The sequence below is a fragment of the Mesoplodon bidens genome (assembly GCF_964165515.1).
Source record: "Mesoplodon bidens genome assembly, chromosome: 8".
Taxonomy (NCBI): Eukaryota; Metazoa; Chordata; class Mammalia; order Artiodactyla; family Ziphiidae; genus Mesoplodon; species Mesoplodon bidens.
The window spans coordinates 80,686,579-80,710,706 of record NC_138165.1 but is presented as its reverse complement, the minus strand read 5'-3'; the positions used below and the strand labels follow the sequence as shown (position 1 = coordinate 80,710,706).

Sequence of the window (24,128 nt, the reverse complement as noted above, 5' to 3'; positions counted from 1 at the left end):
TCAAGCATGACATTATAGCTGTTAGAGCCAGGAAGAGATAAATACATGATCTGGGATGACTCATGGCTGTTCCTACTGGGATACAAAGGATGGTAGTGTTTTGTTTTAGGGTCTGCATCATAGGGACAGGCCCCAGCTTTGCTACCAGTAAGGAGACTCCAGGGCACTGACTTCCCCTAGTTAACTCACAAAGGACTAATATATGTAACCTGTGTGGCAGTTCCCTCCTTTCCGTCCTATAGATCTCTAGCTATGAACTGAAGAGAAAGTCAAGGAACATATTGTCTCTGAGGAATCTGCTGGTTGATTCTCTTTTCCATCTAATAATTTCAATAATGGGATAGGTTGGTACCCATCAAACTTCTGTGAACGAGGATTATCCAAGTCTAATTTCTCCTTTCCCTTTTCCCTCAGACAAAATACACACTGAATTGCAGTGGAGGATTAAGCAGTTCTTTTGCTGAAGGTTTCAAGTCTCCCAAAGATAGAGTCGGGGGAGTTCAGGAGTTATGTCTTTTTTTAGTTAATTCCTTTCCTTATACCACATAGAAGGAAACAAGCACAGTTACTCTCTGCATAGACTTAAATAAGATGTGTCTCCTGGGCAATCCCCAGTTCCCTTAGTTCTCTCAATTCTCGGTTTTCTATGCACCCTATCTTTAAGCTGTTCCTCTCCAATGTCCCCATTATCCTCACACTATAAGTGTGGGACCCAGGCCCCTCTTGAGTCTGTTAAATTCTGCTGCATAAGGATGCCAACGGCCTTCCTCTGCTGAGGCTTCTGAGGGCTCCCAGGAGTGGGGAAAAGCTTTTTTGTCAGTGGGTCCTTCAACAACACTAGGTGTCCCTCTTCCAGTGTCTTTCTAGCTACCTTTCTCCTAACAAACCTCAGGTGAATACATTTTCTTAATAAGACTGTTACTCAGCAGCCTTCTTAAATAATATGGCCTTGTTATCTAAAATCATGTTTCTGACCAGCTTTTCATGATAAAAGGCATACTCAAGAACTGAAATAGCCCTGCCTAAATCCACTAGATGGTTCTGTGCTCAAATAGTTTTGAATCTGATGGCAGAGTTAGGAATTTCAGTTCTCCTCACCAGATATAGCCTTGGAATGTTACTAAATTAATTAACAATGAAAATTACATCTGCCAAGATAACTGGAATATTCATGTCTCTCAGGGCATTATTTTGCCATAGAAAGAATACATAAGGAGGTAAAATATAACCTTGGGATTGCTTTTTTTATCTTGATTCAGAGCAAGTTAAATTAATTAAATTAACTGGATGGGTAGTGACATCTTGTATAATAACCTGCATGCAATCATTCCCACGATGGGCAACCTGCCAACTGAAGCAGATACTTAATTGTGCTAGAGAGAACAAAGTTTTCCCTTGGACAGGGTTGGAGGCACATGAACAAACTTTTGCTTTTCAACCTCCCCTTTCATAAATTCTGTCCTGTCCATTTCCCTTCGATCCATACCTTTTCAGTTAGCATGGCTAGAGGCTTATCGAGTTTATTGATCTTTTCAAAAAAACTAGCTTTTAGTTTTGTTGATTTTCAATATTGAAATATTGAATATTCAATATTCTTGCTCTTCTTTTTCTGGTTTCCTAAGGTGGAAGTTTAGATGATTGATTTTAGATCTTTCTTCTTTTCCAATATACGCATTCAATGCTGTAAATTTCCCTCTAAGCACTCCATTCGCTGCATCTCACAAGTTTCAACAAGTTGTATTTACATTTTCATTTAGTTCAAAATGTTTTACTTTCTCATGAGATTACGTCTTTGACCATGATTTATTTAGAAGTGTGTTGTTTAATCTCCAAATATTTTGGGATTTTTTCGAGCTATCTTTCTGTTACTGATTTCTAGTTTAATTCCACTGTGGTCTGAGAGTAGACACTGTATAATTTCTAGTCTTCTAAATTTGTTAAGGTGTGTTTTAGAGCCGAGAATGTGGTACCGAGAATGTGTTGAATGGTCCATGTGAGCTTGAGAATGTGTATTCTGCTATTGTTGATGAAGAAACATGAAATTCAACTATATCCAGTATGACTGATGGTGCTGTTGAGTTCAACTATGTCTTTACGTCTGCCCTGGATCTATTTCTGATATAATTGGAGTCTCCAACTATAATAATGGATTCATCTATTTCTCCTTGCAGTTCTATCAGTTTTTCTTCAGGTACTTTGATGCTCCCTTAGTAAGTGCATACACATTAAGAATTGTTATGTCTTCTTGGAAAACTGACCCCTTTATCATTATGTAATGCCCCACTTTATCCTTGATAATTTTCCTTGCTCTGATGTCCACTCTGTCTGAAATTAATATAGCTATTCCTGCTTTCTTTTTATTAGTGTTGGCATGTTTTATCTTTCTCCATCCATTTACTTTTAATCTATATGTGTCTTTAAAGTGGGTTTCTTGTAGACAACATATAGCTGGGCCTTGTTTTTTGACCTGCTCAACAATCTCTGCTTTTTATATAGTGTATTTAGAGCATTAATGTTTAAAATGATTATTGGTATAGTTGGATTAATATTTACTATATTTGTTACTGTTTTCTATTCATTGCCCTTGTTCTTTTTTATATTTGTTACTGTTTTCTATTGATTGCCCTTGTTCTTTTTTTTTTTTTTTTTTTGTGGTAGGTGGGCCTCACTGTTGTGGCCTCTCCCGTTGTGGAGCACAGGCTCCGGACGCGTAGGCTCAGCAGCCACGGCTCACGGGCCCAGCTGCTCCGTGGCATGTGGGATCTTCCCGGACCGGGGCACGAACCCGTGCCCCCTGCATCGGCAGGCGGACTCTCATCCACTGCACCACCAGGGAAGCCCTGCCCTTGTTCTTTGTTCTGATTTTTTCTTCCACTTTTTCTTCCTTTTATGGTTTTAAGGGAGCATTTTATATGATTCCGTTTCCTCTCCTTTCTTAGCATATGAGTTGTACTTCTTTTTTTTTTTTTTACTTTTTTGTGGTTGCCCTAGAGTTTGCAAAATACTTTTACAACTAATCAAAGTCCACTTTCAAAAAACCCTGTACTTCTTCAAAGGCAGTGCAAGAACTTTATAATAACAAAATATTCTGTTTTTGTTGTTGTTGTTTGGTACGCGGGCCTCTCACTGTTGTGGCCTCTCCCGTTGCAGAGCACAGGCTCCGGACGTGCAGGCTCAGCAGCCATGGCTCACAGGCCCAGCCACTCTGCGGCATGTGGGATCTTCCCGGACCTGGGCATGAACCTGTGTCCCCTGCATCGGCAGGCGGACTCTCAACCACTGCACCACCAGGGAAGCCCAACAAAGTATTCTTAATTCCTCCCTCTTGTCCCTCGTATCATTATTCTCAGTCATTTCACTATACATAAGTAAACATATGCATATACATACATAAGCATACATAATTGAACATATTGTTGCTATTATTATTTTGAACAATTGTCTGTTAGATCAATTAAGAAAAATAAAAATTTTTATTTTACTTTCACTTATTCTTTCTCTGACGTTTCCTTTTTTTATGTAGATCCAAGTATCTGATCTATATTGTTTTCCTTCTCTCTGAAGAACTTCTAATATTTCTTGCAAGGCAGATCTACTGGCAACAATTTCCCTCAATTTTTGTTTGTCTAAGAAAGTCTTTATTTCCTCTTCACTTCTGAAGAATAATTTCATGGGGTACAGAATTCCAGGTTCGTGTTTTTTCTCTCAACACTTTACTTATTTTTCTTTTTTATTTTTGGCTGCATTGGGTCTTCATTGCTGCAAGCGGTCTTTCTCTAGTTGTGGCAAGCGGGGGCTACTCTTTGTTTTGTCGGGCTTCTCATTGTGGTGGCTTCTCTTGTTGCAGAGCACGGGCTCTAGGCACACGGTCTTCAGTAGTTGTGGCTTGCAGGCTCTAGAGCACAGGCTCAGTGGTTATGGCTCGCAACCTTAGTTGCTCCTTGGGCATGTGGGATCTTCTGGGACCAGGACTCAAACCTGTGTCCCCTGCATTGGCAGGCGGATTCTTAACCACTGCACCACCAGGGAAGTCCCCTCTCTCAACACTTTAAATATTTCACTCCATTCTACTTGCTTGAGTGGTTTCTGAAGAGAAGTCAGACTTAATTTTTTATCTTTTTTCCTCTACAGTAAAGGTGTTTTTCCCCCTCTGGCTTCTTTCAATATTTTTTCTTTATTTTTGATTTTCTAATTTTGAATATGATATGCCCAGGTGTAGCTTTTTTTTTTTTTTTTTGCATTTATCTTGCTTGGTGTTCTTTGAGATTCCTGAATCTGTGCCCTGGTGTCTGTCATTACTTTGGGGAAATTCTCAGTATTTATTGCTTCAAATATTACTTCTGTTCCTTTCTTTCATTTCTTTCTGGTATTCCCATTACACACATATATGTTTTGTAGTTGTCCCACAGTTCTTGGATATTCTGTCCTGTTTTTGTTTTTGTTTTTTTTCAGTCTTTTCTTCTTTTTGTTTTTCCATTTTGGAAGTTTCTACTGATATATCTCAAGCTCAGAGATTCTCTTCTCAGCTGTGTCCAGTCTAATAATGAGTTCATCAAAGGCTTCTTCATTTCTGTTGCAGTGTTTTTGATCTGTAGCATTTCTTTTTTATTCTTTCTTAGAATTTCCATCTCTGTTTACATTGCCCATCTCTTCCTGCATGCTGTCTACTTTATTTACTAAAGCTGTTAGCATATTAATCATAATTGTTTTAAATTTTCTGTATGATAATCGTCAACATCCCTGCCATATATAAGTCTGGTTCAGATGCTTGCTCCGTCTCTTCAAATTGTGTTTTTTGCATTTTAGTATGCTCTATAATTTTTGATAGCCAGACATGATATACTGGACAAAGGAACTGCAATTAAAGAAACCTTTAGTAATATGGCAGTCATGTGTTAGGGGAGGGGAAGGTGTCTATAGTCCTGGGATTAGGTCTCAGTCTTTTTAATGAGTCTATGCCTCTGACCTGTGTACTTCACAAATGCTTCTCAGTTTCCCCCCACCCTTAGGTGGGACAGGATGGCTACAGTGTATTGCAGTTGGGTATTCCCCTTCCCCCAAATCAGCTAGGCTCTGATAAAACCCCAATAGTTTCAGCTCTGGTAAAATAGTTTCTCTTGGTGGCAGACTTGTTAAAAACAGAATGCTTGGGCCTCCCTGGTGGCGCAGTGGTTGAGAGTCCGCCTGCCGATGCAGGGGATACGGGTTCGTGCCCCGGTCTGGGAGGATCCCATATGCTGCGGAGCGGCTGGGCCCGTGAGCCATGGCCGCTGGGCCTGCGCATCCGGAGCCTGTGCTCCGCAACGGGAGAGGCCACAACAGTGAGAGGCCCGCATACCGCCAAAAAGAAAAAAAAAAAAAAAAAAAAAAAACAGAATGCTCTGCTTATTCGAAAATGGTTCTTTTTCCCCTCCCTCTGTCAGAAACATGAGGGGATTCTTCTCCAATATTTACTATGAGAACCTGATTGACCTCCTCGCAATAAAACTCAAAAAGTTGGGGGAGACTCCTCCATCACTGGGACCTCCTGGAGTTTTTAACTCTCAGACTTGTTCACTCTACTCTGAGCCTCCAGTGTTCTGTCAATTACAGGTAACTTTCTCCTACCCCAGTATGGATTCCTATGGAGGATTCTGCTCAGGGTTTCTGTTCTGGTAAGATTTGGTTCTCTGTATTCACCTGTCTGTCGCTGCTGTTTTGCGGGTAGTGGTTTGCCCTGTGACCTCACATCTCTGATGGAGCTAAGAAGAATTGTTGTTTTTTCAGTTTGTTCAACTCTTTACTTGTTAGGACGGAGTGATAACTTTCAAGATCCTTGCATGCTGAACCCAAAACTAGAAGTCTTACCCATACCTTTTCAGTAGGTACCACACAGTTGTCTAAACTACGGTCAGACATACTAATGCAAACACTCTGATTCTGATTACATTGACTCGAATATGGGTGTTTCTAAAATTTTTTACCCATTTACAGATTCTTTTATTAAAATTGATTACTTTATGTATTCTCCTTTAGAATCACAGAACTAGAAAACTGGAAGTTACCACAGAGATCACGTAATTCAATATCTTCATTTTAAATATTAAAAAATCAAGGCCTGAATCTGAATCAAACCAAGCCTCTAGACCAGCACTGTCCAATAGAAATTTCCGCCATGATGGTAATGTTCCACATCTGTGCTGTTTAGTACAGTAGCCACTAGCCTTACGCAACCATTGAACAATAGAAATGTGACTTGTGCAACTGAGAAATGAATTTTTAGTTTTATTTATTTTTAATTTAGACACATGTAGCTAATAGCTACTGTATTGGACAGTGCAGCTCTAGAGCTAATTTGCATTGCAGGAAACACAGAGGATAGAGAAATAAGTTAAATGACAATTTATTAAAAATAAACTGAGGGATTTTCCTGGTGGCACAGCGGTTAAGAATCTGCTTGCCAGTGCAGGGGACGTGAGTTTGACCCCATGAGTTTATCCGGGAAGATCCCATGTGCTGCAGAGCAACTAAGCCTGTGACCACAACTACTGAACCCATGCACCACAACTACTGAAGCCTGCGCGCCTACAGCCCGTGCTCAGCAACAAGAGAAGCCACCGCAATGAGAAGCCCGCACAACACAACGTAGAGTAGCCCCCGCTCGCTGCAACTAGAGAAAGCCTGCAGGCAGCAACAAAGACCCAACGTGGCCAAAAACAAATAAAATAAATAAATTTTTTAAAAACTTATAAAAAATAAATTGATGTCTAGAGGAGTTAACTAGCCCTGTAGCATACTGCTTATGGTTGACAGAACTAGAACTAAAACCCAGAACTCCTTAATTTTAGGCTTTTTTGACTATATTGTGCCACCTTTCAGAGTCCAAAGGTTGATGAATTTTGAGCAAGTTTTCTCAACCTCAGCATTATTGACATTTTGTACTAGATACTTTTTTGTTCTGGGGAGCTTTATTGTGCATTGTAGAATGCTTAGGAGCATCTGGCATCCACCCAATAAATGCCAGTACTGTCTACCAGTTGTGACGACCAAAAAGGTCTCCAGACAACGCCAAATATCCTGGGGACAAAAACTGGGGGCAAAACCATCCCCAGTTGAGAACCTCTGGTTCCCAGGATTTCCTAGGTACATAAGATGTCCTTTAAACAGCATTTCCAAATCTAGGAAATTAAACCAGAAAACACAGTAGTCAGAGATACAAAAAATGATTTTTATACAGAAAACGTAGTAGTCAGAGATACAGAAATGATTTTTATACAAAAAACATTTGGCATTAAAAATACTGGAAATATCTAAATGTCCAAAAAATGTGAGGAATGAAATATATAGATGTGAAAAACCTATATTACAATATTATGCATCCATTAAAATGACAATTTTGAAGAACCTTTAAAGCAATAAAAAAATACAATGTAGTGCTCAGTTTTTAAAAAGCAGTATTTATAACTGCATATGATCCAAATTATGTTTAAAGAAGATACATTCCTCAATTTTAAAAATAATTATTTTTTCTTTTTCAAGGTTCCTCAATGAAAGCTTACTATTTTAATAATTTTTATTGTTTTAAAATTATATTTACTGGGCTTCCCTGGTGGCGCAGTGGTTGAGAGTCCGCCTGCCGATGCAGGGGACACAGGTTCGTGCCCCAGTCTGGGAAGATCCCACATGCCGCGGAGCGGCTGGGCCCGTGAGCTATGGCCGCTGAGCCTGTGCGTCCGGAGCCTGTGCTCCGCAACGGGAGAAGCCACAACAGTGAGAGGCCCGCGTACAGCAAAAAAAAAAAAAACAAATTATATTTACTCAGTAACATTTTAAGGCAATGTTTCAGACAACCGGTTATCTGTTTAATCTTTGGTTTCCTGATAGAACACTTATTCAATACAATAAAAATATTTTAATTTACTTGATAAAGCACTGAACCTTTAAAGCACACTTGGGGTTAAAGCTCTAAAGCTGACACTAACTGTATGATTCTGGGAAAATTATTTATTCCTTCTGAGCCAAATTCACTCATCTGTTTAAAGGAAAAAAAAAAGACTGAGACTTCCAGGGTCTTCTCTAGGTCTAAAAATATTATGATCCACTATTATTTATTGATACCACTGATAAAGTATAAATCTCTTTTTTCTACTCTAGTTTGAAGGCTTATGCAAATGTGATAGATTTGTTCAGGAAGATTAATAAATTTGAGGAGGGCTGGATTAGGATTTTAGGGTTAGAATGAACTTTATTAATCATCTGCTATCGTACAATCATACAAACTGAGACCAGGGATGGCAGCTGACTAATCCATGATCATAAAATAGAAAAACTGAAAACCAAGCACCGAAAGTAAAAACCTCCCAGAGCTAATTATTAAGATCAATGGTTTCCCATTTAGACACTCTTTGAATAAAATAAAGCAAATGCCAAGAATTAGTAATATTTTAAAATTAACACATTTTTTATTAATGCAGTTGAACAAATAGTCATATATACACTCAAATCACATTATTCATTTGTTTAGTGACCATGTTAGATTCTCAGATCCCTCTGCAATTAATCTACAACACCTCAGGGGTTTCAGCCAATAGGAAGGGAACTACTGATAAAGACAACTAGCAAATATAAATAGGAAAGAAGCTAAATCTCAGTTCACAGTAAAATTCAAAGTGATATTTTAAATTGTATCTTCAAATGTTTACTGATACTTGACAGAATTACCCTCTTTTGAATCTCAATTTCTCGTTTATAAAATGAGAACATTCACTGCTGCCAACAGAACTCATATAAAGACAGATAATTACGTAAAAACACAATGCATAGTATATAATAGCTATTCAATGTCAGTTCCTTTCCCCTTGCCCTTTGCATTCTGAAAATTATCATGATCAAATAGGACCAGAACCTGTAAAAGTTATATACCAGGAAATTTAATGATACACAAAAAGAAAAGAAATAAAAGACTGCCTAGCTATGAAATCTGCATCATACCCATTTAATGAACAAATTGTTCCATTTAATAGTTTTTTATTACTGGTCTGCATCCAGTCCCTTTTGATACCCATATTGATAACCATGTCATGAGAAGTATCATCAACTCTGGGGCCCATGTGTATAGCTTCCATAAGCCATGGGCTCCATAGAGCCAAGATATTTCAGAGAACCACTGAATCCTAGCACTCATTCTCACTCTCCCAGGTTGCAGATGAAGAAATGAATTGATTCACCCAAGATTACTCAATTAAGTAAGGATCAGAACTAGTTCTCTGCTCCTATTATTTCACATATCACCCAAACTACTTATTCTACCAGCATCCATTGCTGAGTTTTCTATTGTAGTTTACTTCCTGTGAAAATACTTTTAGCCAAAGGGTACAGACAAAAACAGAAGAACTAATCGGCTATAAAATTGCAGGGCAGGTTTAGGTGAAATTAGAAATAATCAATATACAGCTACAGGTTGTAACTAAATGAAATTCATGACCATTTTAAACCATCTTTTCCTCCTTTATATTTTTAAAGTAGAAATGGGTAAAGCTCTAGCTTCTGTGCTTACTACTACAGAGTTAAAATCAATGGAACTGTAAACTCTAGTGTAATTAAAAATTAAAATGACTTCAGTGTTTCCATGGAAATAAAAAGACCTGATGAATAAAAAATTACTATTACACAACTGATATAGAAGTCTGTTACTCTGAAAGTCACACATTGTTTCTTAGCTACTACAAGCTAGATGTTTTTGTTTTGTTTTATTCTTGCCTATATCCTTTGGTTAAATTCTTCTTGAAGGTCTAAATACATCCATATTTTGTATTAATATAATTCTGATATCAAAACATTTCAATGTATATTCAAATGTTAATCGAACCTGACAAGAGAGGAAAGATCATCTTAAGACAGTTAATATATTTACATAATTCTAATCACCTTCTTAAAGCCAGAAAGTGTACTGTCACTTAACCATATTTTAGGTAAAAGCAAAATAAGTGAAAAAGTTTAATAATGTATTCAATACAAAATTGAATAAAGTATAAAAAGATAACAAAAAGTTGATAATTTAAGGTAGTTAGTTCCAAAAAAAAAAAGAATAGAAAGCAGAAGACTAGAAAAAGACTTTTCTGAAATATTTTTATAATCAAGCTTAGAAATTCTGAATCTCCTCATGTGGGGGGAGTGTTACATGTGAATATGGTATATTAAAGGGCATTTAGGCTATAGTTACCTTATATTGCAGTGTCTCTTGGAGACCCCTGTTTATAATACACTGAATATGTATTTGTTGACTAAGGGACTGAAGAGATTGCTTCAATTAGCAACTAATCTGAGGTATTTCCTACCCCTATGTTCCTTCACAGGTTCCAAAGTGGACTCAGTTGACCAGTGTGAAGCATTGTTGGTGTTCCTTTTAATTTCTTAGCCATTTTTTAGTTTTTCAATGCAAGGATTTGATAGGTACTGGGTAAAGTCTGCAGGGCTGACAGGGAAACCCCAAGCCATAGTTACCCATCAAAGAGTCCTCACAGAAATGGGCCTGCTTTCGTACCTTTGCCATATTCAGCCACTGGCTGGGAGCAGCCTGTGAGAAGCATAGCCTCTGAACAAGCACCATGGTAGATCCAGAGCATAGCAGCTGGGGCCACTGGTCAATTACTCCACTTGAAGCAAAAGCTCTGAGTGGGTCATTTTCATAGCTGTCAAGGCTCACCTCTTGTGCTGAACAGACATCTCTACCCACAGCTTCAGGGTACAGGTCTTCTGTGGTTCTTGTGGGCCTGTCTTCCTGAGGGGAAACTCAGATGGGACCTCTGACACTGCTGTTGATCTCTGGGGTCACAAGTGGTACGCATGCTCTCCCTCACCATCAGCTGTCACCTCATCAGGTCTTGGTGGCTTACAGGTGGTGTGACTCAAATTTTAACTCCTGAAAGGTCTTAGCAATCATATTGTTCTCATGCTGACATTGCTGCATGAGTCTATTCACTGTTACAGTGGGGCACAGGAGTACCAAAAGGTGCCCAAATGGATCATTCTGGGTTCCACATGTAGTCCCCCTGCCCCACCTCCCCCAACTGATCAGGGTCCAGCACCCCTGCCAGAATGCTGATGCCTCTTCTTGCTTGCTGGTACCTGGATACAAGGACTCCAAAGTGCACTGCCATCAGCATATCTTATAGTTCAATAAAAACTCTGTGTTCTTCCTGCCAAGAGTATGCTCCCTTTGGGGACCAGGACCTCCAACCCTGCAGGGCTCAGAATTAAAGGGGTGGGAAGCACAAAACCTCCCAGTGTGTCATTGGGAATGATGGGAAATGGAGCCACTCCTGCTTCTGCCCCTTGGTTATTAATTAATGTCCCATGCATTCTTCCTGTTGGGAACACAGCACCATAAAGACGTCTCTGATTTAATGCACCAAGGATGGCACTCAAACTTTCAGAATGTTGCCTCTGAGTTAATGCTGTAGCTCTGCTTTTAGAAGGCCATTTCAGCATTCTATGAACTTACCATCTTACATACAGCAATTTCTTCAAGAAACAAACCATATAAATTACTTTGCATACATATTCATACCTCTTTGAAATTATACTAAATACAGTCCTAATTGCTGCATTAACCTAGGTGACCAAATTTGTTCTCCCCCAGACAAAACTAGAAGACAGAAAAGCAGGAACTGTTTAGCTATTTTTCTAATGGGCATGCCTGCCATTTTATCTTTATAAATTTTAAGGAGGCTATGTATATAACAAAATTCAAAGTTATTTTCACATCCTGTAGATCTATATCTATTTTTAAATGTACAATAACAACAGTTAGATAAAACTATTTAGTGACCAGTGTTTTGTCTCTCATTTTTTTCTTTAGATTTTGTCTAAGTATTCAAAGATTATGTATCAATTAACTCAGTTTAATATTTGTCTAACCTATTTAAGTTACCTAACGATCTAGATATTACAATTTTAGTTAAATATAAAGTTCCTAAGAATTTTGATATTATAGAAGTATCATAAGATAATAAATCTTTTAAAGATACCCATCATTATAATTTTACCTAGTTAATCATGATTCTAATTTTTGTAATGTTAAACAGTTTGTAGAAATAATAACTATGGGCTTCCCTGGTGGCGCAGTGGTTAAGAATCCACCTGCCACTGCAGGGGACATGGGTTCGAGCCCTGGCCCAGAAGATCTCACATGCTGTGGAGCAACTAAACCCATGTGCCACAACTACTGAGCCTGTGCTCTAGAGCCTGCAAGCCACAACTACTGAGCCTACGTGCCGCAACTACTGTAGCCTGCGCACCTAGAGCCCGTGCTCTGCCACAAGAGAGGCCACCGCAATGAGAAGGCCGTGCACCGCAATGAGGAGTAGTCCCCGCTCGCTGCAACTAGAGAAAGCCCATGGGCAGCAACGAAGACCCAGTGCAGCCAAAATAAATAAATACATACATACATAAAAGAAATACTAACTATAATGCTACCTCATCTGTCCCATCAAACCAATGCAAAAATACAGAAAGTTTAAATTATGAGATGTTCAATCTTCTTATATAACCTAGAATACTGTGTTGGCAGTAATTTCACATATTAAAGTCAGGAAGAAGATAAATGTTTTTCAGTCCTTCAAATCAGTACAATTAATTCACTCTAATTTGTCCAATGATTCAACTATTTATCAGTAATATTCTATTAAAATTTTCTATATAATATATAAACTTCATATTCATAAATAAAATTACAAAAACTCTTTAAATCCTGTTTCAAAGCCCTTCATCTTGGAACCAAGACCTCTTTTTTCTTTCCTTATAGTTTTAACCAGAAATATCTCTCAAAAGCATTTTAAAGAAAAGAAACAAAAAGTTTCATTATTTTTCTTTCCATTTTAGAAATTCTTCATTAGCTATTCCTAGAGTGAGCACATAATGACAGAATAATTGTTTTCATCAATTAATCTTTAATGTTTCCCTACGGAGGGAAAAGGAAAAGAAGAACAGACAGAAAAAATGAGAGGGAGCCAGCTTTAGTCAAATACAAAATTATCATTGTAAAAGACTAATTATCTTTCCTTAATTAAGGAGAAGAGAAAACTTAGATTCAGGAAAATTATTTTGACATATGTGCACGGGGGAGAGGGAGGGAGGGAGAGAAGGAGAGAGAGAGGGAGCAAGAGAAAGAAAGAGAGGAGAGAAAGAGAAAGAGAGGGAAAGGGTCATTATAATTGATTTAAACATTAATTCAGGTCCCTTGACAATCTGATTTGTATGATTAAAAAGCCAGTAGTTATTGATACTTAAAGTATAGAAATGAGAGGGAGGGGGGTCTCATATTAAACAAAGTAATCTTTCTCTTTTCAGTAAAGAAGACCATCTCCTCCTGAGCTGTTCTGAAGGGAAGAAGAAAAAGTCGAAGGTGAGACAGAACAGAGGAAAATGGAGGAACACAGGATGAGGAAAGTAGAATAAAGGACATTACATTCAAATTGTGATTTGAAGGGATCTGGAAAAGATGGTTTTAATTTTTTCACATTTTCCCCTTGTCTTTGCCAAGGAATCTTTTAAGGAGGCAATTTCATAATCCCTTGAATATATTTTGAAAGTTTCCCCTTGCCTTAAAATGTAGACAGTTGTATGTTTGGGATATTGCTTCTTTTTTGCTTCAAAGTGCCTCCCAAAAGGAACAATTTTGTTCATAACAAAAGTTCCCCAAAGTAACCACTGTCATTCCAAATATCATTAGAAAGTTAAGATGACACATTCTGATCCTACTATAAATACAGACAAGATGCATGAGTTCAGCCCAGAGTGGGTACAGAACTAAAGATAAACCTATGAGTCTAGCAACAGTAAGTCGAATCTTGTGCACCTTGTATCTTGGGGACCCTCCCCTACAGAGAGAACTAGACTTCCAATGGACAAAATAAAACAAGAGTAAGTAAAGTTCTGGTAAGATTTTCATAAATGACCTGAGACAGTTTTTCCAAAGGATGCCAGTCTGAAGAGAAACCTTCTGAACATACAAAACTTACTCCCATCTTCATCCCTATGAACTTCCTCTTATAGACGCACTGAAGAAATGAAGAGGGCAAACAGTAGTACTGTTAGTAATAATGCAGATTTCTACCCAAAATAAGAGTTTTTCAAACTGATCAATGGATTTTTTAAAAGAGTTTCTAATTCCTAGATATTACTCTCAAACTAAACAAACTAAACTTAGCATTTGTATTTGGAGTGTTTGATTAAAAAAAAATAAGAAATCAGAACTCAAACCCAATATGAACTTACCTCACCGTCGTCATTGGACAGACCCTGTGCAGGAGGCTCAAAGGGCCTCAGTAAAACACGCTGTTTCCAAGTTGACCAGATTTTGATGGGACCTCCAAGACAGTCAAATATTGGCTCCTTTAAAATACCTCCAAAATAACCTGTTGATAAAGCAAAACTGAGTTTTTTGCTTACTGCAGTAAGGGAGAATACTGTCTTGATAGTCTTTGCAGTGTCTCACAGGGAAGTCAGAGGTACAATATTCATGAGTTTTGGGGATCTGGTTTAAGATGCGTTTCAAAGAAGAGGATCTGAGCGGGATTAGACAAAGGTTTTACGTAATATTTTTTGACTGGACAAAGGGAGGTGAGAGTTTACAAGTATTTCACAGTCTTCTGCCTTTTTAGACTAATCTTCTGCTAGTCCTTACACAACCTGAATTGTTCACCCACCTGGAATTCTTTGATTTAAAATGGTTTTTCTTTTTTTTACAATTGATAGTATCAATACTTATCACACCACTTTACAATTCGTTGATTGTATTAACTGTCTGCCACTACACTGTGAGTCCCTGTAGGACTAAGATTAGGTTTTGTTAATCTTTCTTACAGCCAGCAGGTAACACAGTATCTGGTTCTCAATAAATACTCAGTCACTGTAGCCCAGGAGTGGAGAAAAACACACAAACATGCTGAGGTTATTATGAACATAACCTCAGATGAATCCTTAATCAAGCAGGGCTATTAATAATATTCTTGCCTAGTCTAATTACTCTCCTACTAGCTTTTCTCAACTCCCTAACACACTTCCCCCCCACACCAATCTCCACACTCCCCTAAGGCCCTTGCTTCTTATTTCACTGAGAAAACTGAATTAATCAGAAGATAATTTCCAGATTCTCACTTGTACCCACCTACTAGCATCTTTACCCACGTAGTCTGTCTTGTCATCCATCCATATAAGTAAGAGGTACCCATGCTTCTTCCGGCAGAGCAGGCACGTCCCATTCTTGCAGTTCCCTCTTACTGCACTACTCTTCATGTATCTGCATGACTAACTCTCCTACTCTCTAATTTGCTTACATATACCTTCTTAATGAGGCCACTCAGATTGCCCTATTTAAAACTGAAATTCTCTCCACACTGAACCCTGTATTTCCCTTTCTCTGTTCCATTTTTGTTCCATATTATTTATCAACCTAACATATAAGTACTTCATACACATATAATAATACATATAAGTACACACAATATACTTATTTATTTATATATACTTACTTATTATGTTTATTATTTATTGTCTATCGCCCCCTACTGGAAAGTAAGCTCCAAAAAGGCAGGAAACGTGTTTTGCTGAACGTCCATCTTTAAGATTTTAGAGGGTACTTATAGAACAGAAATGTAAAAAACACAAGAGTTTCTAAAAGCAATTACAGATGCAATAGTCACAGCCAGAAAATTGTTATACAATTTTATTATGGTAACCAGTAAATTATCTTATCACCTCCATTTGATCACCATATCTATTTTCAGAAATCTGTGAAGCTTAATTTTTTTCATCCAGATTTTAGGAAAGCTTTTTGATTCAACAGGCTACTTTAATATATCATTTAAATAAGACTTTTAAACACACGCTAAGCAAAATGTAAAATTCTCAGCCTGGCCCTGTAGAATTATTACCATTTAACCTGTCTTATCTTTTTAATCTTTTCCCAGCTTCTTTCCTTCCCTGGATCCTAAAGTTCTCACCAAAATGAACTTACTAGCACCCCCAAATGTGCTGTATAATTCCTGCTACTTGCTCCTTGAATTCTATATATCTGCAATTTAATCTCATGTCCATATCCTGTCATGAAAGATTCAACCTAAAGATCCTATCATGAAAAGATCACTTGCTTTTCTGGACTGTGTAGCAAAAGTAACGTGGAGTGGTATTGGTCAGACTTTGGTACCAATATGAGCTTTATCACTTAACAGTTTATGTAACAACCTCAGGCAAGTTACTGAAGTTCAGCTCTTGCATTTGTGGGAGACACCATTAGTGGCCTAAATGATATTCAATGAATTTTTTCTCTCTTATTAAAACACAATTTTTCTTGGGGTGGTAAAGTGCCCTTTAAAAAGAGCTACAGTAAAAGAAAAATAAAATAAAAAATAAAAAGAGATACATTTCCTAGCATCCTTGTAACTAGGGTGATTTATACAACAGTTCTAAACAGTAAGTTCTAAGTAGAAGTTACTGTTGGATCTTCTGAGAAAGACCTTTGGCTTACTCACCTAGCTCAGACCTTTTGCCTATTCTATTCTTCCTGTCTGAACTCTGATGAATGCTGGAGGTGGAACAACCACCTCTGGCCAGTCTGGAAGACTGCATTTGGACTTAGTTTCACAGAAGAAAGAAAAAACTCTTTATTTGGTTAAGCCAACATAATCATGTCTCTATTGTGACCAGCCAAAGGTGCTCCCTAACAGGACTTCCCTGGTGGTGTAGTGGTTAAGAATCTGCCTGCCAGTGCAAAGGACACGGATTCGATCCCTGGTCCGGGGAGATCCCACATGCCACGGAGCAACTAAACCTGTGCGCCACAACTAGTAAGCCTGCGCTCTACAGCCCGCAAGCCACAACTACTGAGCCCGCGAGCCACAACTACTGAGCCCGCATGCCACAACTACTGAAGCGCACACACCTAGAGCCTGTGCTCCACAACAAGAGAAGCCACTGCAATGAGAAGCCCATGCATTGCAATGAAGAGTAGCCCCCGCTCACTGGAACCAGAGAAAGTCCACGCGCAGCAATGAAGACCCAACACAGCCAAAATTAATTAATTAACTAAAAAAACAAACAAACAAACAAAAAAGATGCTCCCTAACAGATACACCATCTTGAAAGTTAAGGATAATGCTTATGTTTCAGGATTTTAAAGCTCATTATTAATAAAATTAATTATAAAAATTAACATATATTGAGAAGCACGTATCAGATTCTGTTTAAGATCTTAACATGGGTTAACTCACTAAATCCTCATAAAAATTCAGTTAGGTAGCTACTACTACTATTCCCTCAGATTAAAAAAAATGAAAAACTGAAAGTCTCAATAATCTGTCCAGCTAATAAAGAGGAAGTAGGATTCAAACCCTAGCGTATGCTCTTAACCACAAGTCCAAGCTATAATAATAAAAAAACACTTACTTTATGCCACGCAAAATGCTAAGTGCTTTAACCAAAAATATAAAGCACTAAGTCCAATGTTCAGCGCTCATTAAAATGTCAGTTCTGTTCCTTATAAGTAATGTCTTCTTCCTCGGAATTCTTATATAATTTTATCTATATTCCTATTATCACATTTACCATTTTCTATATTCTATAAAGTTAAATAAATATCTCATGTAATAGACATTTAGTTCCTTTGAGGCAAACTTTTAAATCATTCATTTTGGTATCCTACATGGCACCTAACTCTGTCAGTGACGGTACACACAAGGTTGAGTCATTATGACTGGAGGAGCCATGACAGTGGGGACTGGAAACTATACCATCAAAGGTGTTGCTATACAAACAGGCCGTTCTTGGGAATTACTTTAGACCAATAATATACCCTAAGTCCCACAATAACATACATGTTTGTCTCACCCAATTTGTGATACCCTTTTCTGTCTCATAACCTATCCTTGCACTTCTCTTACAATCTCCTACTTCATCTTCCAACTTTACTGCTCCTGCAGAAACCCAAATGTGACATTATGTTGGAACTGCCTAAAGAACTTCCACATCTACTCAAGATGGAAAAAAAGTAACCAGATTTACCCTCCTGCCTGAAACAACTACAAAACTGGATAACTTCCCGGGTGGCACAGTGGTTAGGAATCCACCTGCCAATGCAGGGGACATGGGTTTGAGCCCTGGTCTGGGAAAATCCCACATGCCACAGCACAACTAAGCCTGTGTGCCACAACTACTGAGTCTACACTCTAGAGCCCGCGAGCCACAACTACTGAGCCTGCATGCCACAACTACTGAAGCCTGCAAGCCTAGAGCCCGTGCTCCACAACAAGAGAAGCAACCACAATGAGAAGCCCCCACACTGCACAAGGAGTAGCCCCCGCTCACCACAACTAGAGAAATCCTCCGTGCAACGAAGACCCAAAACAGCAAAAATTAAAAATAAATAAATATATTAATTTAAAAACTGGATAAAATATATGAAACAATGATTCTAAAAACATTGGACATCATGCAACAGAGGAAAGAGATCCCTGAGAGATGGAAAACAAATGGGTTGAAGCTTATGTTACCCCAGATTACTACCTGAAGAGAGTTTTCAGGCTGTAGCACATGGAAACGTAACCTAGGCCGAGCCTCTCTGGGTAGAGGAGATGGAATCTGATATCAAGGAAGACAAAAGCAGTCAGAGTTTGTAGGATCAAGTACTGGAGAAGAGAGAGCTACACAGATTTGTGAAAATGACTATACTACCCAAAGCAATCTACAAATTCAATACAATCCCTATCAAACTACCAACTGCATTTCTCACAGAACTAGAACAAAAAATTTCACGTTTGTATGAAAACACAAAAGACCCCGAATAGCCAAAGCAATCTTCAGAAAGAAAAACGAAGCTAGAGGAATCAGACTCCCTGACTTCAGACTACACTACAAAGTTACAGTAATCAAGACAGTATGGTACTGGCACAAAGACAGAAATATAGATCAATGGAACTGGATAGAAAGCCCAGAGATAAACCCACACACGTATGGTCACCTTATCTTTGATAACGGAGGCAAGAATATACAGTGGAGAAAAGAAAGCCTCAATAAGTGGTGCTGGGAAAACTGGACAGCTACATGTAAAAAAATGAAATTACAACACTCCCTAATACCATGCACAAAAATTAACTCAAAATGGATTAAAGACCTAAATGTAAGGGCAGACACTATAAAACTCTTAGAGGAAAACATAGGCAGAACACTCTATGACATAAATCACAGCAAGATCCTTTTTGATCCACTTCCTAGAGAAATGGAAATAAAAACAAAAATAAACAATTGGGACCTAATGAAACTTAAAGCTTTTGCACAGCAAAGGAAACCATAAACAAAATGAAAAGACAACCCTCAGAATGAAAGAAAATCCTTGCAAATGAAGCAACTGACAAAGGATTAATCTCCAAAATATACAAGCAGCTCATGCAGTTCAATATCCAAAAAGCAAACAACCCAACCCAAAAATGGGTGGAAGATCTATACAGACATTTCTCCAAAGAAGATATACAGATTGCCAACAACCACATGAAAGGATGCTCAACATCACTAACCATTAAAGAAATGCAAATCAAAACCACAATGAGGTATCACCTCACACTGGTCAGAATGGCCATCATCAAAAAATCTACAAACAATAAATGCTAGAGAGGGTGTGGAGAAAAGGGAACCTTCTTGCACTGTTGGTAGGAATGTAAATTAATACAGCCACTATAGAGAACAGTATGGAGGTTCCTTAAAAAACTAAAAATAGAACTACCATATGACCCAGCAATGCCACTACTGGGCATATATCCTGAGAAAACCATAATTCAAAAAGAGAAATTTAAGACAATGTTCATTGCAGCACTATTTATAATAGCCAGGACATGGAAGCAACCTAAGTGTTGCTTCATCTGTCATTGACAGATGAATGGATAAAGAAGATGTGGCACATCGGGACTTCCCCGGTGGCGCAGTGGTTAAGAATCCGCCTGACAATACAGGGAACACGGGTTCAAGCCCTGGTCTGGGAAGATCCCACATGCCACAGAGCAACTAAGCCTATGCACCACAACTACTGAGCCTGTGCTCTAGAGCCTGTGAGCCACAACTATTGAAGCCCGCGTGCCTAGAGCCCGTGCTCTGCAACAAGAGAAGCCACCACAGTGAGAAGTCCGTGCAGCGCAACGAAGAGCAGCCCTCACCTGCCACAACTAGAGAAACCACACACGCAGCAACGAAGACCCAATGTAGCCAAAAAAATTAAATAAATTGATATTTTAAAAAAAAGATGTGGTATATACATACAATGGAATATTACTCAGCCATAAAAAGAAACCAAATGGATCTAGAGTCTGTCATACAGAGTGAAGCAATTCAGAAAGAGAAAAACAAATACTGTATGCTAATACACATATATGGAAAATTAAAAAAAAATGGTTCTGATGAACCTAGGGGCAGGACAGGAATAAAGATGCAGACAGAGGGAATGGACTTGAGGACACGGGGAGGGGGAAGGGTAAGCTGGGACGAAGTGAGAGAGTGGCATGGGCATATATACACTAGCAAATGTAAAATAGATAGCTAGTGGAAGCAGCTGCATAGTACAGGGAGATCAGCTCAGTGCTTTGTGACCACCTAGAGGGGTGGGATAGGGAGGGTGGGAGGGAGGCGCAAGAGGGAGGGGATATGGGGATATGTGTATACGTATACCTGATTCACTTTGTTATACAGCAGAAACTAACACAACATTGTAAAGCAATTATACTCCAATAAAGATAGTAAAAATAAAAGAAAAAAACTCCAGAGATCTGCATTCAACAGAGTACTTACTGATCAGTGCATGAATATAAGGAAACTACATGAGGCTAGGAAAAAAACAAGCTAAAAGGATTTGAGGGAACAACCCCTGAGGCTCAAAAGGGATGGAAGACTGCTTGTTCCCACTAGCCAGAGTGGAAAGCCTCATTAATTCAAAAGCGCAGTGTAGAGTACTCAGAAGTGTTTTGCCTCGACTGGGACTAAATTAACTCTAGATTAAATGCTGCTCTGTTCCTACATAACAAAGCTTGAAAGCAAGACATTAAAGTTTCCAAAAAACTTAACTGTGTCCTAGAACAAAACTCAAGTGCATCTGTAAGAACAAAAATATACAGCACCCATCAAGGTAAAGTTATGTCTGACACCCAGGCAAAAGTTACCAGGGGGCTTCCCCGGTGGCGGAGTGGTTGAGAGTCCGCCTGCCAATGCAGGGGACACGGGTTTGTGCCCCGGTCCGGGAAGATCCCACATGCCGTGGAGCTGCTGGGCCCATGAGCCATGGCCGCTGAGCCTGCACGTCCGGAGACTGTGCTCCACAACGGGAGAGGCCACAACAGTGAGAAGCCCACGTACAGAAAAAAAAAAAAAAAAAAAAAAAGTTACCAGGAATGCAAAGAAGCAGGAAAATATATAAAAATAATGAGAAGAAAAATCAGTCAATTGAAACTGCCTCAAAAAAAACCAAGAATTAGTTTACAAAGATATTAAAATAGTTTTGTAGCTTCATTCCATATATTAACCTAGAGGAAAGATGCAAAATATCAAATAGAGACATGGAAAATACAAAAAATTCCCATGTTAAATTTTTAAATATGAAAAATAGAGAAAGCTCTGCACAAGATGGTGGAGTAGAAAGACCTGAGCTCACTCCCTCTCACGAAAGCACCAAAATCACAACTAACTGCTGAAGAACCATTAACAAAAAAGGACTGGAACCTACCAAGAAAACCCTTCTACTTCCAAACACAAAGAAGAAGCCACAATAAGACTTCCTTAGGCTCTAGTGCTGGGACACTTCAGGCCAAACAACCAAGAGGGTGGGAACACAGCCCCACCCATTAGCAGAGAGGCTACTTAAAGTCTTCCTGAGCCCATAGTTGCCTCTAAACACACCCCTTGACACGGCCCTGCCCACTAGAGGGACAACACTCAGCTCCACCCACCAGTGGGCAGGCACCAGTCCCTCCCACCAGGAAGCCTGCACAAGCCTCTTGGACCAGCCTCGCCCACCAAGGGGCCGATACCAGAAGCAAGAGGAACTACAATCCTGCAGCCTGTGGGAATGCAAAAACAGAAAATTAGACAAAATGAGAGCACAGGAGGATGTTTCAGATGAAGGAACAAAATAAAAACCCAGAAGAGTAACTAAGTAAAAATAGGCCACCTACCTGAAAAAGAATTCAGAGTAATGATAATAAAGATGATCCAAGATCTTGGAAAAAGAACAGAGGCACAGACCAAGAGGATACAAGAAATGTTTAACAAAGAGCTAAAAGATTTAAAGAACAAAGTTGAACAAATAAAATAACTTAAATGAAAAATACACTAGAAGGACTCAACAACAGAATAAATGAGGCAGAAAAACGGATAAGTGAGCTGGAAGACAGAATGGTGGAAATCACTGCCGCGGGACAGAATAAAGAAAAAAGAATAAAAAGAAATGAGGACAGGGCTTCCCGGGTGGCGCAGTGGTTGAGAGTCTGCCTGCCGATGCAGGGGACGCAGGTTCATGCCCCGGTCCAGAAAGATCCCACATGCCGCGGAGTGGCTGGGCCCGTGAGCCATGGCCGCTGAGCCTGCGTGTCCGGAGCCTGTGCTCTGCAGCGGGAGAGGCCACAACAGTGAGAGGTCCACGTACCGCAAAAAAAAAAAAAAAAAAAAAGAAATGAGGACAGTTTAAGAGACCTCTGGGACAATGTTAAGCAAACCTACATTCCCATTATAGGGGGTCCCAGAAGGAGGAGAGAGAAAGAATGAGCCTGAGAAAATATGTGAGGAGATAATAGCTGAAAACTACCCTAACCTGGGAAAGGAATAGTCACCCAAGTCCAGGAAGCACAGAGAGTCCCATACAGGATACAACCAAGGAGGAACACGCCAAGACACATAGTAACCAAACTGACAAAAATTAAAGGCAAAGAGAAAATACTAAAAGCAACAGGGAAAAGCAACAAATACCAGGGAATCCCCATAAGGTTATTAGCTGATTTTTCAGCAGAAACTTCACAGCCCAGAGGGGAGTGGCACAATATTAAAGTGATGAGACGGAATAACCTACAACCAAGAATACTCTTGCCAGCAAGGCTCTCATTCAGATTTGATGGAGAAATCAAAACCTTTACAAACAAGCAAAAGCTAAGAGAATTCAGCACCACCAAACCAGCTTTATAACAAATGCTAAAGGAACTTCTCTAGGTGGAAAAGGCCACAACTAGAAACAAGAAAATTATGAATGGGAAAGCTCACCAGTAAAGGCAAATGTACAGTAAAGGTAGGAGATCATCCACACACAAATATGATATCAAAACAAGCAATCGTGAAAACAGGGGAGTACAAATGCTGGATACTGGAAATGCATTTGAAATTAAGAGACCAGCAACTTAAAACAATCTTGTGTGTGTGTGTGTGTGTGTGTGTGTGTGTGTGTGTGTGTGTGTATATATATATATATGTTATATATTTATATATAATTTATACATTGATTTGCTATATCAAAACCTCATGGTAACTGCAAACCAAAAATCTACAATGGATATACACACAAAAAAGAAAGAGAAATCAAATCACAAGAGAAGAGAATAAAAGAGGAAGGGAAGAAAAAAGACCTACAAAAACAAATCGTAAGCAATTAATAAAATGGCAACAAGAACATATATATTGGTAATTCCCTTAAATGTAAATGGATTAAGTGCTCTAATCAAAAGACACAGACTGCATGAATGGCTACAAAAACAAAACCCATATATATGCTGTTTACAAGAGACCCACTTCAGATCTAAAGACACATACAGACTGAAAATGAGGGGATGGAAAAATACATTCCATGCAAATGGAAATCAAAAGAAAGCTGAAGTAGCAATACTCATATCAGACAAAATAGACTTTAAAATAAAGACTGTTACAAGAGACAAAGAAGGACACTACATAATGATCAAGGGATCAATCCAAGAAAAAGGTATAACAATTGTAAATATATATGCTCCTAACATAGGAGCACCTCAATATATAAGGCAATGCTAACATCCAGAAAAGGAGATATCAACAGTAACATAATAATAGTGAGGGATTTAAAAACCCCACTTAACATCAATGGACAGATCATCCAGACTGAA

The 24,128-nt window shown here is 38.8% G+C and overlaps 1 protein-coding gene across 1 annotated transcript in view; it reads right to left on the bottom strand.

Annotated features, from left to right (window-relative positions):
- Window positions 1-12,954: 12,954 nt before the first annotated feature.
- CARF (calcium responsive transcription factor) overlaps window positions 12,955-24,128 on the bottom strand; it is a 77,910-nt gene continuing 66,736 nt past the window's right edge. Inside the window, exons 18-19 of the transcript XR_014016439.1 lie at window positions 14,257-14,396; window positions 12,955-14,039 (exon numbers count right to left, since the gene is read on the bottom strand). The gene's annotated coding sequence lies outside the window, so the exon portion shown is untranslated. The remainder of the gene's footprint in view (window positions 14,040-14,256; window positions 14,397-24,128) is intronic.